Source organism: Etheostoma spectabile, chromosome 9 (genome assembly GCF_008692095.1).
Source record: "Etheostoma spectabile isolate EspeVRDwgs_2016 chromosome 9, UIUC_Espe_1.0, whole genome shotgun sequence".
NCBI classification, from domain to species: domain Eukaryota; kingdom Metazoa; phylum Chordata; class Actinopteri; order Perciformes; family Percidae; genus Etheostoma; species Etheostoma spectabile.
Genome location: NC_045741.1, coordinates 36,412,009 through 36,425,915, shown reverse-complemented (window position 1 = coordinate 36,425,915; position 13,907 = coordinate 36,412,009). Strand labels below are relative to the sequence as shown.

At 40.1% G+C, this 13,907-nt stretch overlaps 1 protein-coding gene across 1 annotated transcript in view; it reads right to left on the bottom strand.

The window, feature by feature from the left end:
- lingo3a (leucine rich repeat and Ig domain containing 3a) overlaps window positions 1–13,907 on the bottom strand; it is a 36,686-nt gene that overhangs the window by 4,096 nt on the left and 18,683 nt on the right. The gene's annotated exons all lie outside the window — the stretch shown is intronic.

Genomic DNA, 13,907 nt, shown 5'->3' with positions numbered 1-13,907 from the left:
ACCAGAATGGTTCATATAGCACAGTATATCCAGCCCCTGTGTCTTTGAGTAAATGCACGACAAAGTCAATCGCCATAGCAAAAGATACGACTCAGTGCATCACAATAGTTCAGGCCAACTCATCATCTGCTAGGAGCCTGACCTGCCTATGGGTTTCAAATGACGGACATGGGCGCACACACACACACACACACACACAATTCCAGCCCTCCGTCTGCTAGTGTATGTTGGCAGCAGAGTGGTAATCCCTTTATAAACCCAATGTGAAATCAACATTATTGAGTGGTGAGGCTGGCAGAGTGTTAAGACATATTGAAAGGCCACTGTGCACTGGGACTATAACTGGATCACACATCAAGCGATCCCCAAACTAAAAGAAGTGCTACGATTGTCCCTAAAACATAAAAACACTGGACACACACAACCCGTTTTCTAGCTACTGCCCATCATTCACAACAAGAACAAATAACAGACATTTGATGTGACTGTTACAGTAAAGATAAGAAGACAGTGTTACAGGGTTCTAAATTCCAACCCTGCTACCGTTAGAGATGACTTCATAACTCATTCAATGTCCCTCGCCTCTACACAGTTCTAATTACAAGTTACCAAGGCTCAGAGATGAATATTCCCATAAACCAATCTGCCACTGAATGAAACGAACTATCTGACAGCAGACTAAATAAGTTAAGGACACAAAATATGAAATGGTCATATTTTTGCAAACCGATAAGAATTATCAAAACAATACACTGTTGTAGACAGCAATGCACGCTGCCAACACCCCCACACATGGATATGTGTGTCAGACATAGCAGCCTGACACAAACACGTAGCCTTTCACAGTAAGCACACACATTTTGCTTCACTCACTGTGGAAAAAGAAAAAGACCTTTCTGCACCCAAAGGCAATTCCTTGTGTTTTTGGTTCATGCTCTATAAATGAAAAACATGACAGCTTAGACATTGGTAAATTAATCATTGCACTTCTATATCAAGAATCAAAATCAAAGCAGCAGAACCAGAAATGTCGTCCATGTAATTCCACACATTCTTCATCCTTGTTAAACCCTGCTGGATACATCATCCACAAGTCAAGAATTGGAAGTCTGGATAAAATAACCCTACTTCTCACTTGATTTATTACCTCATTAAAACATTTTCATCCTTAAGAGTTTATGGACTCAATTGCTAGTTTTCATTCTTCTTCATTTTGAAAATGATGGTCCCATTTATTTAAAATTGATGATGAAGCAGGGCATGCATTAGGGCATGGGTACGCGCCCACCTGTCAATCATGACAGAGTCTTAGCAATGCGTATCCACAGCACTGTTTAAAAAAATGTTTTTCGTCTTAAAACTTTGACCCTCTCACTGTTTTTCTTTAATTAAAGTTAATCGGAACATTTTGGTTGCCGGTAACTTAAGGGAAAGGTTGCCAATTTTCAAGCTCCCTATTTACCCAACGGCAAAAACTGGCGTCAACCAGTTGAGAATCGGCAAGGTTTCCTCTTGAGCGTTAAGCTTAGCGCAGCGTCATTAATAATGATACATTTTATTTAAAGGCGCCTTTCTTGGCACTCAAGGACGCCGCACATGGAATTCGTATATTAAAAACAGCAAAACAAATACTATACAGCAAAAAAATACTATACAACAGCAAAACAAATATACCATAGACAACACTGGCTTAGCCGCGTCGTCCTCCCCAGCTCCACCCTGTTGTCCAAATGTGGTCACTTTTGGCTCAAAAAATACCAAGAAGTCAAAACGCAATCTCCAGGCTTCAAAACGGTAGTACACAAAACATTGGGTGATGGGTGATACAGCCATTATTTCTTTGTCTATGTGTGCGAGACTGTAAATATTCTACGTACAGCATTAACCTCTGTGACGTTTATGAACAATATCATACGTACAACTGCATGCATGTACACTTTAAGATGACATTTGAAGGTTGTTAAGATTTTTCTTAATGTATAAAGTTTAAAACGTTATTTTACTGTTGAGAGCAAGTGGCCAGTTACTGAAACAGTAACCACAAACTTCCTCCTCCTCCATCCAACACCCAATTCCCCCAGCCTAGATTTAAAGATGTCAGTCACATGGGGCAGTTTTCCAAACCCATATCTGGTAGCAGTACCTCACTAACAGCCCCCGGCCAGCTAATGCACGGTCAACAGCAGGTCTCTCTACTGTATATAAAATGATACCCCCCCCCAGTGGGCATCCATCCAGTAGGTTACTGTTACCTGGTAGTAAGCTAAGTCATTAATAACTGTTGTAGTCTTTGATTACGCAGCAGGAATAGAACAATGCTCTTCCCTGCTAACCTTAGGAGAGCAGAGCTGCTGCTGACGGTAAAGGAGTGGTTTCTTCTGAGAAAAGTGTAACTGAACGCCACCTTCGCTCGTGTTGCATTTGAACTTTACTGCACATTAAAGTTCAGTTACGTAAAAGCTTGTCCCGGACGTCACAGGAAGTTCAGCAGGCTGTAATAAACCCGCTATGTCTTACAGGCAGAATCAAAATGCTGCTCTGATGTAAACGGCAATGCTAGGATAAGCACTGAAAGGACAGTACTGTAGGTGTTATAGATATGTTGTCATGGAGATGGATGCACCCCCCTCCAGCTTGAAACTCTCTTCCTAGTCTCTTATTTTCTATAGCTGGCTAAACGCACCTGTCCACTAGACGCCCTCAGCGAGTTTCCCGCCTCCGTGCGTTGACCTTACCTGAATGTCTCATCAGCCACCTGCCTGCACAGCTGCTACTCATTTGTTCATAAACTCTTCAGAAAAAAATCTAGTTTGGTGGTTTTATGCATATCACAGGTAGTTAATATTGTCTAGTTGCTGTGGTACAAGTTTTCTTGGCTGCTGCGTCTTGGTGCATGTAAGTCCTGCTTCCTGTCACACACTGCCAAAAAACGGACTATTGTCTGTCATTGTCAAACATATGAATAATGTATGAATTCATTGTCAGTATATACTGTGTACACATTAGGCAAGGGGGTCAGTTTTCTTTAACTCATCATTTTGTTGCCAAGCAACATTTACACATCTAGTACTTTCTATCAGAACAACTGCCTGAAGTAATCTTCTATTCTGGACATGCCTCAATATTTATACATAAGAGTTTGAATGTAATAATTTTTTCTGTTGAGTGTTATTTATAAATTTGGGCATCTCAGCTGTTGACTGTAAAATTTTACATGTAATGACTTTGTAAGGCCAAAGGGCTTAAAGAGACACTGCCAGCATCAGATAGTTTATTGTGGCCTTCAAGTGAATAAATGTTTAACATATTTAAGCCGACATGGTCCATAGACTGTGTATTAAAATTATTATTATTATTAATATAACATAAAATATTAATAATATATAGTCTATGCTCCCGTCTCATTCCCTCCCGGGTAGTGCAGTCCCAAAGCTTTGACTTTTCAAAATAAAAGCTTGCGCCTGGTCCGCTATGTCTTCCTCCTTTGGTGTTTTGGATGTTTTTAAACTAAACAGTAAAGCAATCATGCTTGTGAATACAACATCTTAATCAGCAGATGTCTTACTTACAACACGATGGAGTTAGCAGTTTTGTGTTTATATGTGCGAGCGGGATTTATTCAGTTTGATAAATCCCACGGTCTCTACAAAGCTCAAATTGATTGGCTTACAGGGTAGGACTAGAAATCCTGTCTGTTTTTTGTTTCTTTGTATTTCAAGAGCAAATTGCTCCACAATAGGAACACAGATTGACCACTTATTTTGTTGGTAAGTGTTGTTGTATAATCACGATATTACACTTGAGGAGGCATGGCTAGACGTCAACGTTAAACACTGATGCAGTTTTAAATGTTTCATTACAACAAGTTTACAGACATGTGTCTCCTGATTGAGTATCACCTGTGACCTGAGCCAAGACACACCCCCCAAACAAGAGAACTGAATCTCTCTCTCTCTCTTTTTTTTAATTTGATGTGTTTTCTTAATTTGCATGTGTTTTCTTAAGTTGCAAGGCGTTTGCCCCTGTCGGCCACCATAGATTTGAGGGGCGATGCATGCCCCTGCCATCCCATTGTGAGTGAGATAAACTGAGTTGTTCATGGTGCAGTTGGCACTGTTTTATGTAAGTGTCCCAGTAAGCCATGACAGTGTGACAGTGAGCCAGCATGCACAATACCAGGAAGCTGATACTGAAGCAGCTACATTAAGCTAAATATAATTTAAACCTGTGCTTTTCCTAGTGCGACTTGTCAAAAAGTCTTACGTATTGCCAACACGTGGGACGTCCTCCACTAGCTACTGAAGAAAGAGACTCAAACTGGGCTGCCATGACAGTGAAAGAAACAATGTGAGCACAAATCAAAGATGGTTTCATGCTGTTGTCTGCTCTTGAGATGCTTGAAACTGCAGCTCACACTTAACATGTGATACAAAACTTTGGTGACATGTTTGCAACAAGGAACAAATCCATGAGGCCTGAAGCACAGAAATACTTAAAAGGGAATATCTGTGGCTTAATAAAAGCCACAGTACTGTCTCACGGCTTCAGTCAAAGATGTTCTGGTGTGGAAGCTAGCTATGATTTCCATCTAACATGAAACCTGAACATGAATAATGTAATTTGATTGAAAAACAGCTTAATATCTTTTCTTTTTAAATCACTCCTGCGCACAGGAATAAACCACTGCCTCATAAAACAGTCAGATTACAATATTCAGTACACGTCCGGGTAATGGCATATGTGCGCAGTGATTGCAGTCTTTAGTCAGGAGCTGATCAAAACAACTGGGAATATGATGTTATTAAAATTTCATTAAAGAGAGGTGCTGTTGTTGATGCCTACTTTATCATGATGTCGTACAGTAAATAGCTGCTGCTCATTCAAACAGGCGATGACTAGTTGTTAGTGCCAATATCTTACATGTCCCTGAATGTCCCGTCTCGTCCAGATGAAACTTTAGTTAAGCCAAAGGGCATTCTTGACCCTATCCTTAACCTAAGCCATGTTTGTATTTAGCTCATGTTTAATCTTCACTATTAAACACTAAGTTCAGAATAAATAGGAATTGAAAGGTTACTTAAAGCACAGATCAATATTGGTGGATATTGTGATCTTCTTTGGTCCACCACTTTGGTTCAACGTTTGGAGGGATTGCCTTAACATTTTTACAGACATTCCTGGTTCCTATCCTTATAACTTTGGTGACATTTGTTTTAGGTGAATTAACTCAAGAACTACTTGATCAAACTATTGGATTTAATCACCCACTGCAGAGCCCTCCTGTCCCGGGCCGTGCACAAACCATCCCATTTTGTAATGTTTCCAAATGCTGTTAACAAAATTGCTGTTTTTTGTTTGTTTCTGTTCTTTGTGCTACAAAGTTAAAGATGAGAACTGATTGAGCAATTGCTTCTTTGTTACAATTAAAGTATAATCATTTAATTCTTTAAGTGGTAAGCAATCATCTAAGAATTGTAGTCATCCATTTCTCCTCAGGTTGCCAGGCGTCTGTTCTATGCAGCGTGGGTCCTCCTGAGTCTGTAAAGTACAGATGGCAGAGTGGATGACCTGGTATTCATGTGCTCTCCGACCACAGCCCAATTACCATACAAAACACAGCGGATACCCAGTGAGTTAGAGGGGAAGCGAGAGAAGTGTGGCTTTCCAGCTAAAAAAAAGTGCAGGTTAGATAGCAACACAGCCAGATTTAGACAGTAAAGTGGTCTGTGAAGCTGCAGGGGCACGGAGTGAAGTGAAATGTTCTGCCACCTCTCTACCCCCATCTTCCCCTCACCACCTCGCCCTGCACAAAACGCTACTACATCATTTATTTCTGACACTCCCTTTAATCCAGCCTTGCCTCCTCTTCAGCCTCTTTTTTGTAAAAACAGAAGCCATAAGGGGCTTGAAAGACAGCCAATTACGATAATGGGCCTTATGCAAACGCTGTCCTTGTCAGCTATTTAAAATAATAGATCATGAGGCCCCACCATGTTTTAACATGAGGACATTAGAGAGTGATCAGACAGAGGGCACTGCTGAGGCTCGGCCAAAACTTGCACACATTTTGAATGGGCGTGTTTGATGTGTGTGTGAGTGGAGACAAGACATTGAAATGCATTAGACTGGGCATGGTGTGCAAATGCAGAGCTATGTGTGTCTTAGCTCACATTTTGTTTGTTGTTAAAGGATAAGAAAGTCATATTCTACATTTTGAAAGAAACCAACAACACTGAAATGACCAAAACCTACATTGCAATGCTTTATGAATTCCCCTGTGTGTGTCTCTCAGCCCCAAGGCAATTTTTTTTCTACTAAAGATATCACATAATGTATATATACTTCAATTTCTGTTTTCTTTAGCAAACATTAATCAAACAGGAGGAAATCGGGACTATTTTTAGCCAAGGACTAATACACACTTGGTGCTTGAGTGAGTGTTTCCGGCAGCTGGACGGTGAATTTGGGATGGACTCAAAATAAACTGCAGTGCCCACGTTAATTGTAATGGAGGAACATGCCAGCCAGTTCAACAGTGTGGCTAATTGATGTGTTTTTAATAGTTTGTGGATAACAATGGTGGGTTAGGGTCTATGGCACAATGAAATAAGCGTTTATTTGGCTTTGGATACACAGAAAATTCTTGGATATACTGTATATATATATATATATATAATATGATATATATATACATATACACATACATGTGAATATATGTGTGTGTTTGTGTGTTATTTGTAGCAAGAAAGGGCCTTGAAGAATCAACAGCAGCAGAACAGAGGGTGAAACTGCCAGACTGATAATCATGATGCAGGTGTAGGACACAGCTGACAAATGAGCAGGAAGCGTGTTTGAGAGTGTGTAGGCGTAGCCAAGCGCTCTCCAGAAAAGGCACACAGGCCGAGGCGTAACATCCACAAAAGCTCCTCAAATGGCTGCTCACACTGATTTCAACCATGCCCACTCTCTGCGCTTTATGTAAGAGAAAAAACTGTGTGTGTGTGTTTGTGTGAGTGTGAGTGTGAGTGTAAGTGTGTGTGTGTGTGTGTGTGTATAGATGGGAAGTAACAAAGTACAAATACTTTGTTACTGTACTCAAGAATATTTTTCAGATATTTTTCCTTTACTATTTTATTTTGTGCCGACTTTTTACTTTTAGTCCTTATATTTCAACACAAATATCAGTACTTTCTACTCCTTACATTTTACAAAATTGGCTCGTTACTTCAGTTTTGTACAAGAGGTCGTTATGTCGGAGAATTGCGCGGACAAGTGTCTCACACCGTGAGCGGTTGGCACCACACGGAGAAGAAAGTGAGAGAAAAGAAAAAGAGACTAGCTGTCCGGAGGATAATCAGTTGAGATTGTGTGTGTGTCCTTGAGAACTGTGAGTCGTATAACGTATGTTGTTCATTTAAGCCTGTTGTGTTGGTCTATAGTTCTTGCACATTTAAAGTAAGTTAGCTAGTGATTTTGTTGTTTGAGTTCTTCACCTGTTTGTTGTTCACCATATTCAATATAATTGGATGGGACTATACTGTACGTTGCATTTCACGCACCACTAAGACGACTCAGCAGATTCAGCAGCATTCTGCATTCCTTCGCAGCAAATCATTGCAGCTTGATGGCGCTAACGTTAGCACATAGTAGTACGGACGGCGGCATGATGGAAAATGCAGAAAACAGAGATCACAGAGATTCAATAGACGAGCAGCCAGACATTCCCAATCATCATCAACCTTATCTGAGAGAGATGTTTGAGACAGTAGGCATCAAGAATGACTCCTGGCCAATGAGCTGGGGAACTCAAATGTTGGTTTAGTAATTAATATTATATCCTTTATTTTCTTTCCAGAAGACATATTTGAGCAGACACACATACATGTAGATTTCTTTAAATGTTAAGGGGAAGATTAAAAAAGAGAAACTGGATCTGTGACTCCTCACAGAATCACAACTGAATTCATGTCTTGCTACTCAGTCAGAATCGTATTAACCTGGAGTCAGTCTCTGTCACAATAATCATGTACAATATGTGATGTTTTAGGCCTATTGGCAGACATCCATTTAAAATGTAGCCTATGACATTTAAAGAGACTTTTTTCATGTCCACTGAAGTTTCTCAGCGTGACCTCTACAAAGATTCATGTGGTCCAAGTAGCTTTGTAGAAAAAATGCTCGTCATTCGCCAGGTTACTTTTAACTTTATACTTTAAGTACATTTTCAAGCCTGTACTTTGTTACTTTTACTAGAGTAAAGAAGTTAAATCAGTACTTCTACCAAAGTATTTTGTACATCTACTTGAGAACGAGAAGTAACTACTTTTGCCATCCGTGTGTGTGTGTGTGTGTGTGTGTTGCCACCAGAGAAAAAACACATTACTCGTGTACACTGAGGAAAACCATCATCAGTGTCCATCAATCTGTGTAGGGAGACCCTGAAGACCCTGGTAGTACATGGTCCATTACACACACTCACGCTCACCTGATGACAACCAAAGGCAGGAGGAGAAAATACAGAGTTGCTTGTTCTCTTTTATGACCCTGTAACTTCCACCTTGCAGTCTGGTGATGGATTGTTAGTACTGTCAGGGCCATGCCACCCACCACAGGCAAGGACACCCAGTTGCTGGGTGGAGAATACAAAGCTGGGGTTGCTGGTGGGGACTATGCGTATATGCATGCATGGGTGCATTGACATGGCTATATATACAGTATGTGTAATATAAGGTGTATGAAGTATTTGACCTACAGCTGTTGACACTGAGGTGACAGGCGAAGTCAGAAGAAGATGAATGAGGGGCATCTGGTGAAAACAGTTCACTTATTGAATGTGGTTTTGTCCTCCGGCCCTGCATAATAAAACTGCAGCATGCGGTTAACTGATCAAATATGTTGGACAGTTTATGATGACACCATTGTAATGCATACACACTAGACACACTATTTAAAAAAGGGCCAAATGGGATTTTATTATAATAATGGATTACAGTGAGATTGGTAAATTGCACTTCTGTACTATTCAAAGCATGAACAGTGAAACGAAAGGACACAAAGGGTGATTAAGAATGTGTCTTGCCATGTGCCATGAATGTTTAATGAGAACGGTTTCAGGGCTTATGGACGTGAAGGCATCTACCAATAGGAGCTAAATAATTGAAGATGCTACCCTGCATGGCCATGTCCCACTGACATGGAGACTTTGACCTTACCTGGAGCGACAACAGCCCCATATCCAAAGACATAGAGCGACAAACACATGATACTCTCATATCACTGACAAGAGCACTGATAAACATCATGGACCTACAAGACTCGTGGCAGATTAAACACCTTAGTCATATGATACGGTTTCAGATTCTCCACTTCATTTGCATTAACTTTTTTGCAACCTTTAAGTTTTAACCAAGGTCTAAAAAAATAGAATTGTATATGTGACACATCCTGCTTCTCTCAGTCCAATGTATTGACGCGACTACACAGATGTCCTCCATCATTTTAGACATAACTAACTCCGATCAGCTTGTAATGTCTTTTTTTTAAACGCATGCACAAAAAAAAATTAAACAAGAGGCATGTGAGATGCCAAATATCTCACAATAATCTGCATGATGTTCTAAAAATAACATCTATGCTAATGAGGTCATTAATCACAATGTGAATGTGTGTTACAAGGGCAATGTCGATATGAATGTCCATTCTTTTAAATACTTAAAGACTCATAACAGATTATGTGTTTTCCTTATTAACATCACTTGAATGCAGCAAAGTGCTTCAAAATCTCATCAGATTATCTGTTCGTCAGAATTTAGGGATGAATTGTTCTTGAGATACTGTGTTTACAATCAAACTATTATGCAACATGCCAGAAGAATCTGTAGTGTATATCTGTTTCTTTCTTTCAAATACAACTTTTCAAATGAAGTGTAAAGTAGCCTTCACTTAAGTGCATTCTGTTTTTGTTAGTTTGTATTTTGTTTGTTACAGCGTACATGCAGATTTCAATCTGCTTCTTTCCAAAGGTTGTATAGTGTTTTATTTAGCATCAGCTTGAGTGAGACTGAATCCGATTGATATCGGTTCCAATTGCAAGATATCCTTGGATCAATAAAAAAGGGCATTCCGCTAGAATAGGTCTTAATTAAATCCCATCAGTAAATTTTGGGTTCATAGAAGAACAAGGCGCTTTACCCACAATCCAGTATTGCCATTAATCAATCATACAGAGGCAAATTTAATACAAATGACACCAGTTTTGTCAATACCTGTAACCACAATATGCAAAACATCTTTAAGATGTGCTGCCATTCTAGGAAATATAAGCGATCAATAAACTAAGTAACATTCACACGGTACATGGCAGAGGAGATGGTGGGAACAATAAAACTGAAATTCTAACACTTCAACACAAAAGTGTTGAAATGTAAAAATTATCATGTCACCTAATGCAAATATACTGTTGTTGGAACTTAGATAAATTACTGCTATAATAATGATGATGATGATGATGATGATGATGATGATGATGATGATGATGAGGATGAGGATTTTTTCCCAATATTCTTATGTTTTTCCAAATATTTGGAATGAAAACCTTCTAAATATTTATAGATTATAATACCGCCCTGTTTTTTTTTTATAAAAACAGCTTCCAATATGCGTGATGTGAAAGGACGTCCAGGTGGGGCTGCAATGCCTTACTAACTCACTACCATGACAGGGTCTGACCGGTTTCTTTTTTTATCAATTTGTACAGTTTGTACAGCAATTTCATAGCTGAAGGTTGAAACAAATACTGAGGTTCCCATACAAACACTCCCACCTAATCTGAACCTTCCAAGCACAGTCAGTTTGAGTTAACACAAAAGGGATTGGCAGCTCATAAGAACGTTTCGTTTGAGGGGCCACAGGCCTTCACTGTAATGCAGGGTGACACATCGTCACCCATCTTCCCCCGGTCACATACATACACTCTGGACCCTGAGCAGTGTTTGGACACACAAGCTAACACACTTTCATTAGCAATGTTCTGCAACAGTAATTCATTACAGTGTGTGCTTCATCAATTTAGCCCAATACATCAGTGACAGACTTATTTATCCTGTACGTGTTTATTTCTTGTGCTTGTGGATAGGACTTCTACAGCAAGAAGGTTCTTGGTTCCAATCCAGGTTGTTCAGGGCCTTTCTGTGTGGAGTTTGTATGTTCTCCCCCGTTGAAAGTTACTTTGAGTGGGTTTCCTCCGGGTGCTCTGGTTTCTTCCCACCATAAAATAATAATAATGTAATGTAATTTCCCCTTGCGGGAATAATAAAGTATACATTATTAAAGACAGATAGGTAGGACTACAGTTGAAAATTAGCCGACTGGCTAACACATTTACAGAAATGTTGATTAATGTGCACTGTCCTAATGAAATAAATAAATCTACATCTATTTCAAGGCCACATGAGACTTGCAAGCTCACAGTGAATAGACTAATGATGATTACAAAAATCTAATTAATAATACACATTAAATATTTGATATTTTAGCATTAAATGCTTTCCATTAAGTCAACAGTCATTTCTCTTATGAGAGAAATGACTGTTGACTTACTGAGTGAAAATGTTCATTCCTCTTTTGATATGAGAACAAATATCCCTAAAAAAGGTCCAATATGTGATACTGACAGCTAGCGTTTCACAATGGTTATTGCAGTGTAAATTTAAAGCACTGGAGAGAGTGGTCTCCCCCGGCCCCTCCTCCTAGCGGTGAAGTTCACGGGGGTTGCCAGGTTGTGAACGCTAAGCAATGTCCCACAATGTCAATGTTAGCTAGATGCTAGTCTTGCATTGCCGGAAATTACTCTACAGTGCAGCGGAATAGCTTGATGCTGCTATGCTGACCGTCATGAAAGCCTGTGCTCTTGCAGAGCTCTGTACCCGGCTGATAGTCACCTTTGATCGGCTAAACGTGACAACAACGACCGCTCAAAAGGACTGCGACCTTGCGGAGCTATGTTCCCGACAGACAGCCACCCTTTCTCCTGCTTAATGTCACTGAAACAGCCGCTGTACCCAGGTCTCAGTCACAGCCTTTACGTTTTCATTTTATATTTTCAATCCTTTAAAAAGTGTCTGGGTCACTTCTTTTAAATGGCAGCGATATAATTTTGGCATTAAACCTTTGCTTTTGGACAGGACAATGGCAGCGTATCTACAATGTCCCCATATGACACATTAAGGAGACATTTCAAGAGTTTTATGTTCTCAGCAAGGTTTTTTCCAAGGTTAATTGTTCAGTTGAAATCACCCACAGCTTATAGCGTACTGATGTTATACTCTGCAGGCAGATTTGCACCATTCAAAATGCATTTGAAACATCCATTTGTCTTTGATCATTTGCAACTGCAAAGATAGCCCTTACCGATCACTGACAATGTTTGTTTATATAAAGAGACACAAGCCCTGGGAATATAGGACCTTGGAAACATAGGAACTTGGAACTATAGGATCCTGGGAACATAGGACCCTGGGAACATAGGAACCTGGGAACATAGGAACCTGGGAACATAGGAACCTGGGAACATAGGACCTTGGAAACATAGGACATTGGAGAAATTGGAAACATAGGACCTTGGAAATATAGGACCTTGGAAACATAGGACATTGGAGAAATTGGAAACATAGGACCTTGGAAATATAGGACCCTGGGAACATATGACCTTGGAAACATATGACCTTGGGAACATAGGGCCCTGGGAACATAGGGCCCTGGGGACACAGGGCCCTGGGAACCACCAGTCATCCACCAGTATGACTTTTCAGCCAGCTCACTACTGGCAGCTAGCGTATTAAATGTCCATCCTCTCTTTAAGCGCCCGTGATCAGAGTTTGTCAGTCCCCCTCCCTAGGCAGCTTCGCAGGCTACTTACACAACGTCAACAGGGATGAAAAGTGACAGACCACCAGGACAGAGAGGACATAATTGAGGGAATTGGTAGGGCAGATGGATTGTTTGTGCTCAGTGAACAGATTAAACTGTCCATTTGTTCTTGACCAAATCCTGTGGGGGTGTTTTTAAAAAGAAGAAAAATAGAATTGGTCATTAGGTCACTGGCCTGATTGTGTCTGGCAGTAACTTAGTAAGTAGATTGAATTATAACACAATCCAGTTTGAAGGCATCAGGGGCCATTAAACTCCAAGATCTGTGTCCTTGAATTGTAATGACTTGGATACATCCATTACTCTGTCACTCTCATAAGTTAGAGTAAATGGCTGGTTGTCAAATCCTCTGTCTTGACTGCTTAGGTATGCATGGCACCTGTTCAACCTGTTACAACTGTATTTACTCTTTTATTTCCATTATGTTGGTGAAATTGAAAACTGGGAACAATTTTAACACAGAACACTCTTTCCCAATTAGTTTATACACAGTAGACACAAATAATGACAATTCATCATCTGGCATCAATGTGTATGGCAAAATAAACAGCTACTGGGTAATTTCGCACCCAGTTATCTCATATAAAATTAAGTCAGAAGTAATAAATCAAGAAGCAAACTCCAGTCTCACACCTAGTAATTTTCCAGCCAAGCATAAATACAACCTCAGGTCAAAGAAGAATCACTTTTCCAAACTCAAATGACCAGCTACCATTTCAGCAGCCAACTTTAACTCCTATCAACACAGAGGAGTCCTGAATGTGACATCATTTCTCCCGTAAATGCACAGCAACTACAGCTGTTTATCGCTAACAGAGAAACACTTTGCGGTTTTGACTTAGATTTATGGCACAGAAACACGAACCAGAAAGACAAAGTCATCAAAAGGTGGAGGTGAGTGTGATCAGTATCTCTGCTGGCATCTATTTGCCGCCTGGCTGGCCTGTCTACTGTGTCACTAGCCATCCCTTCAGTCCAGG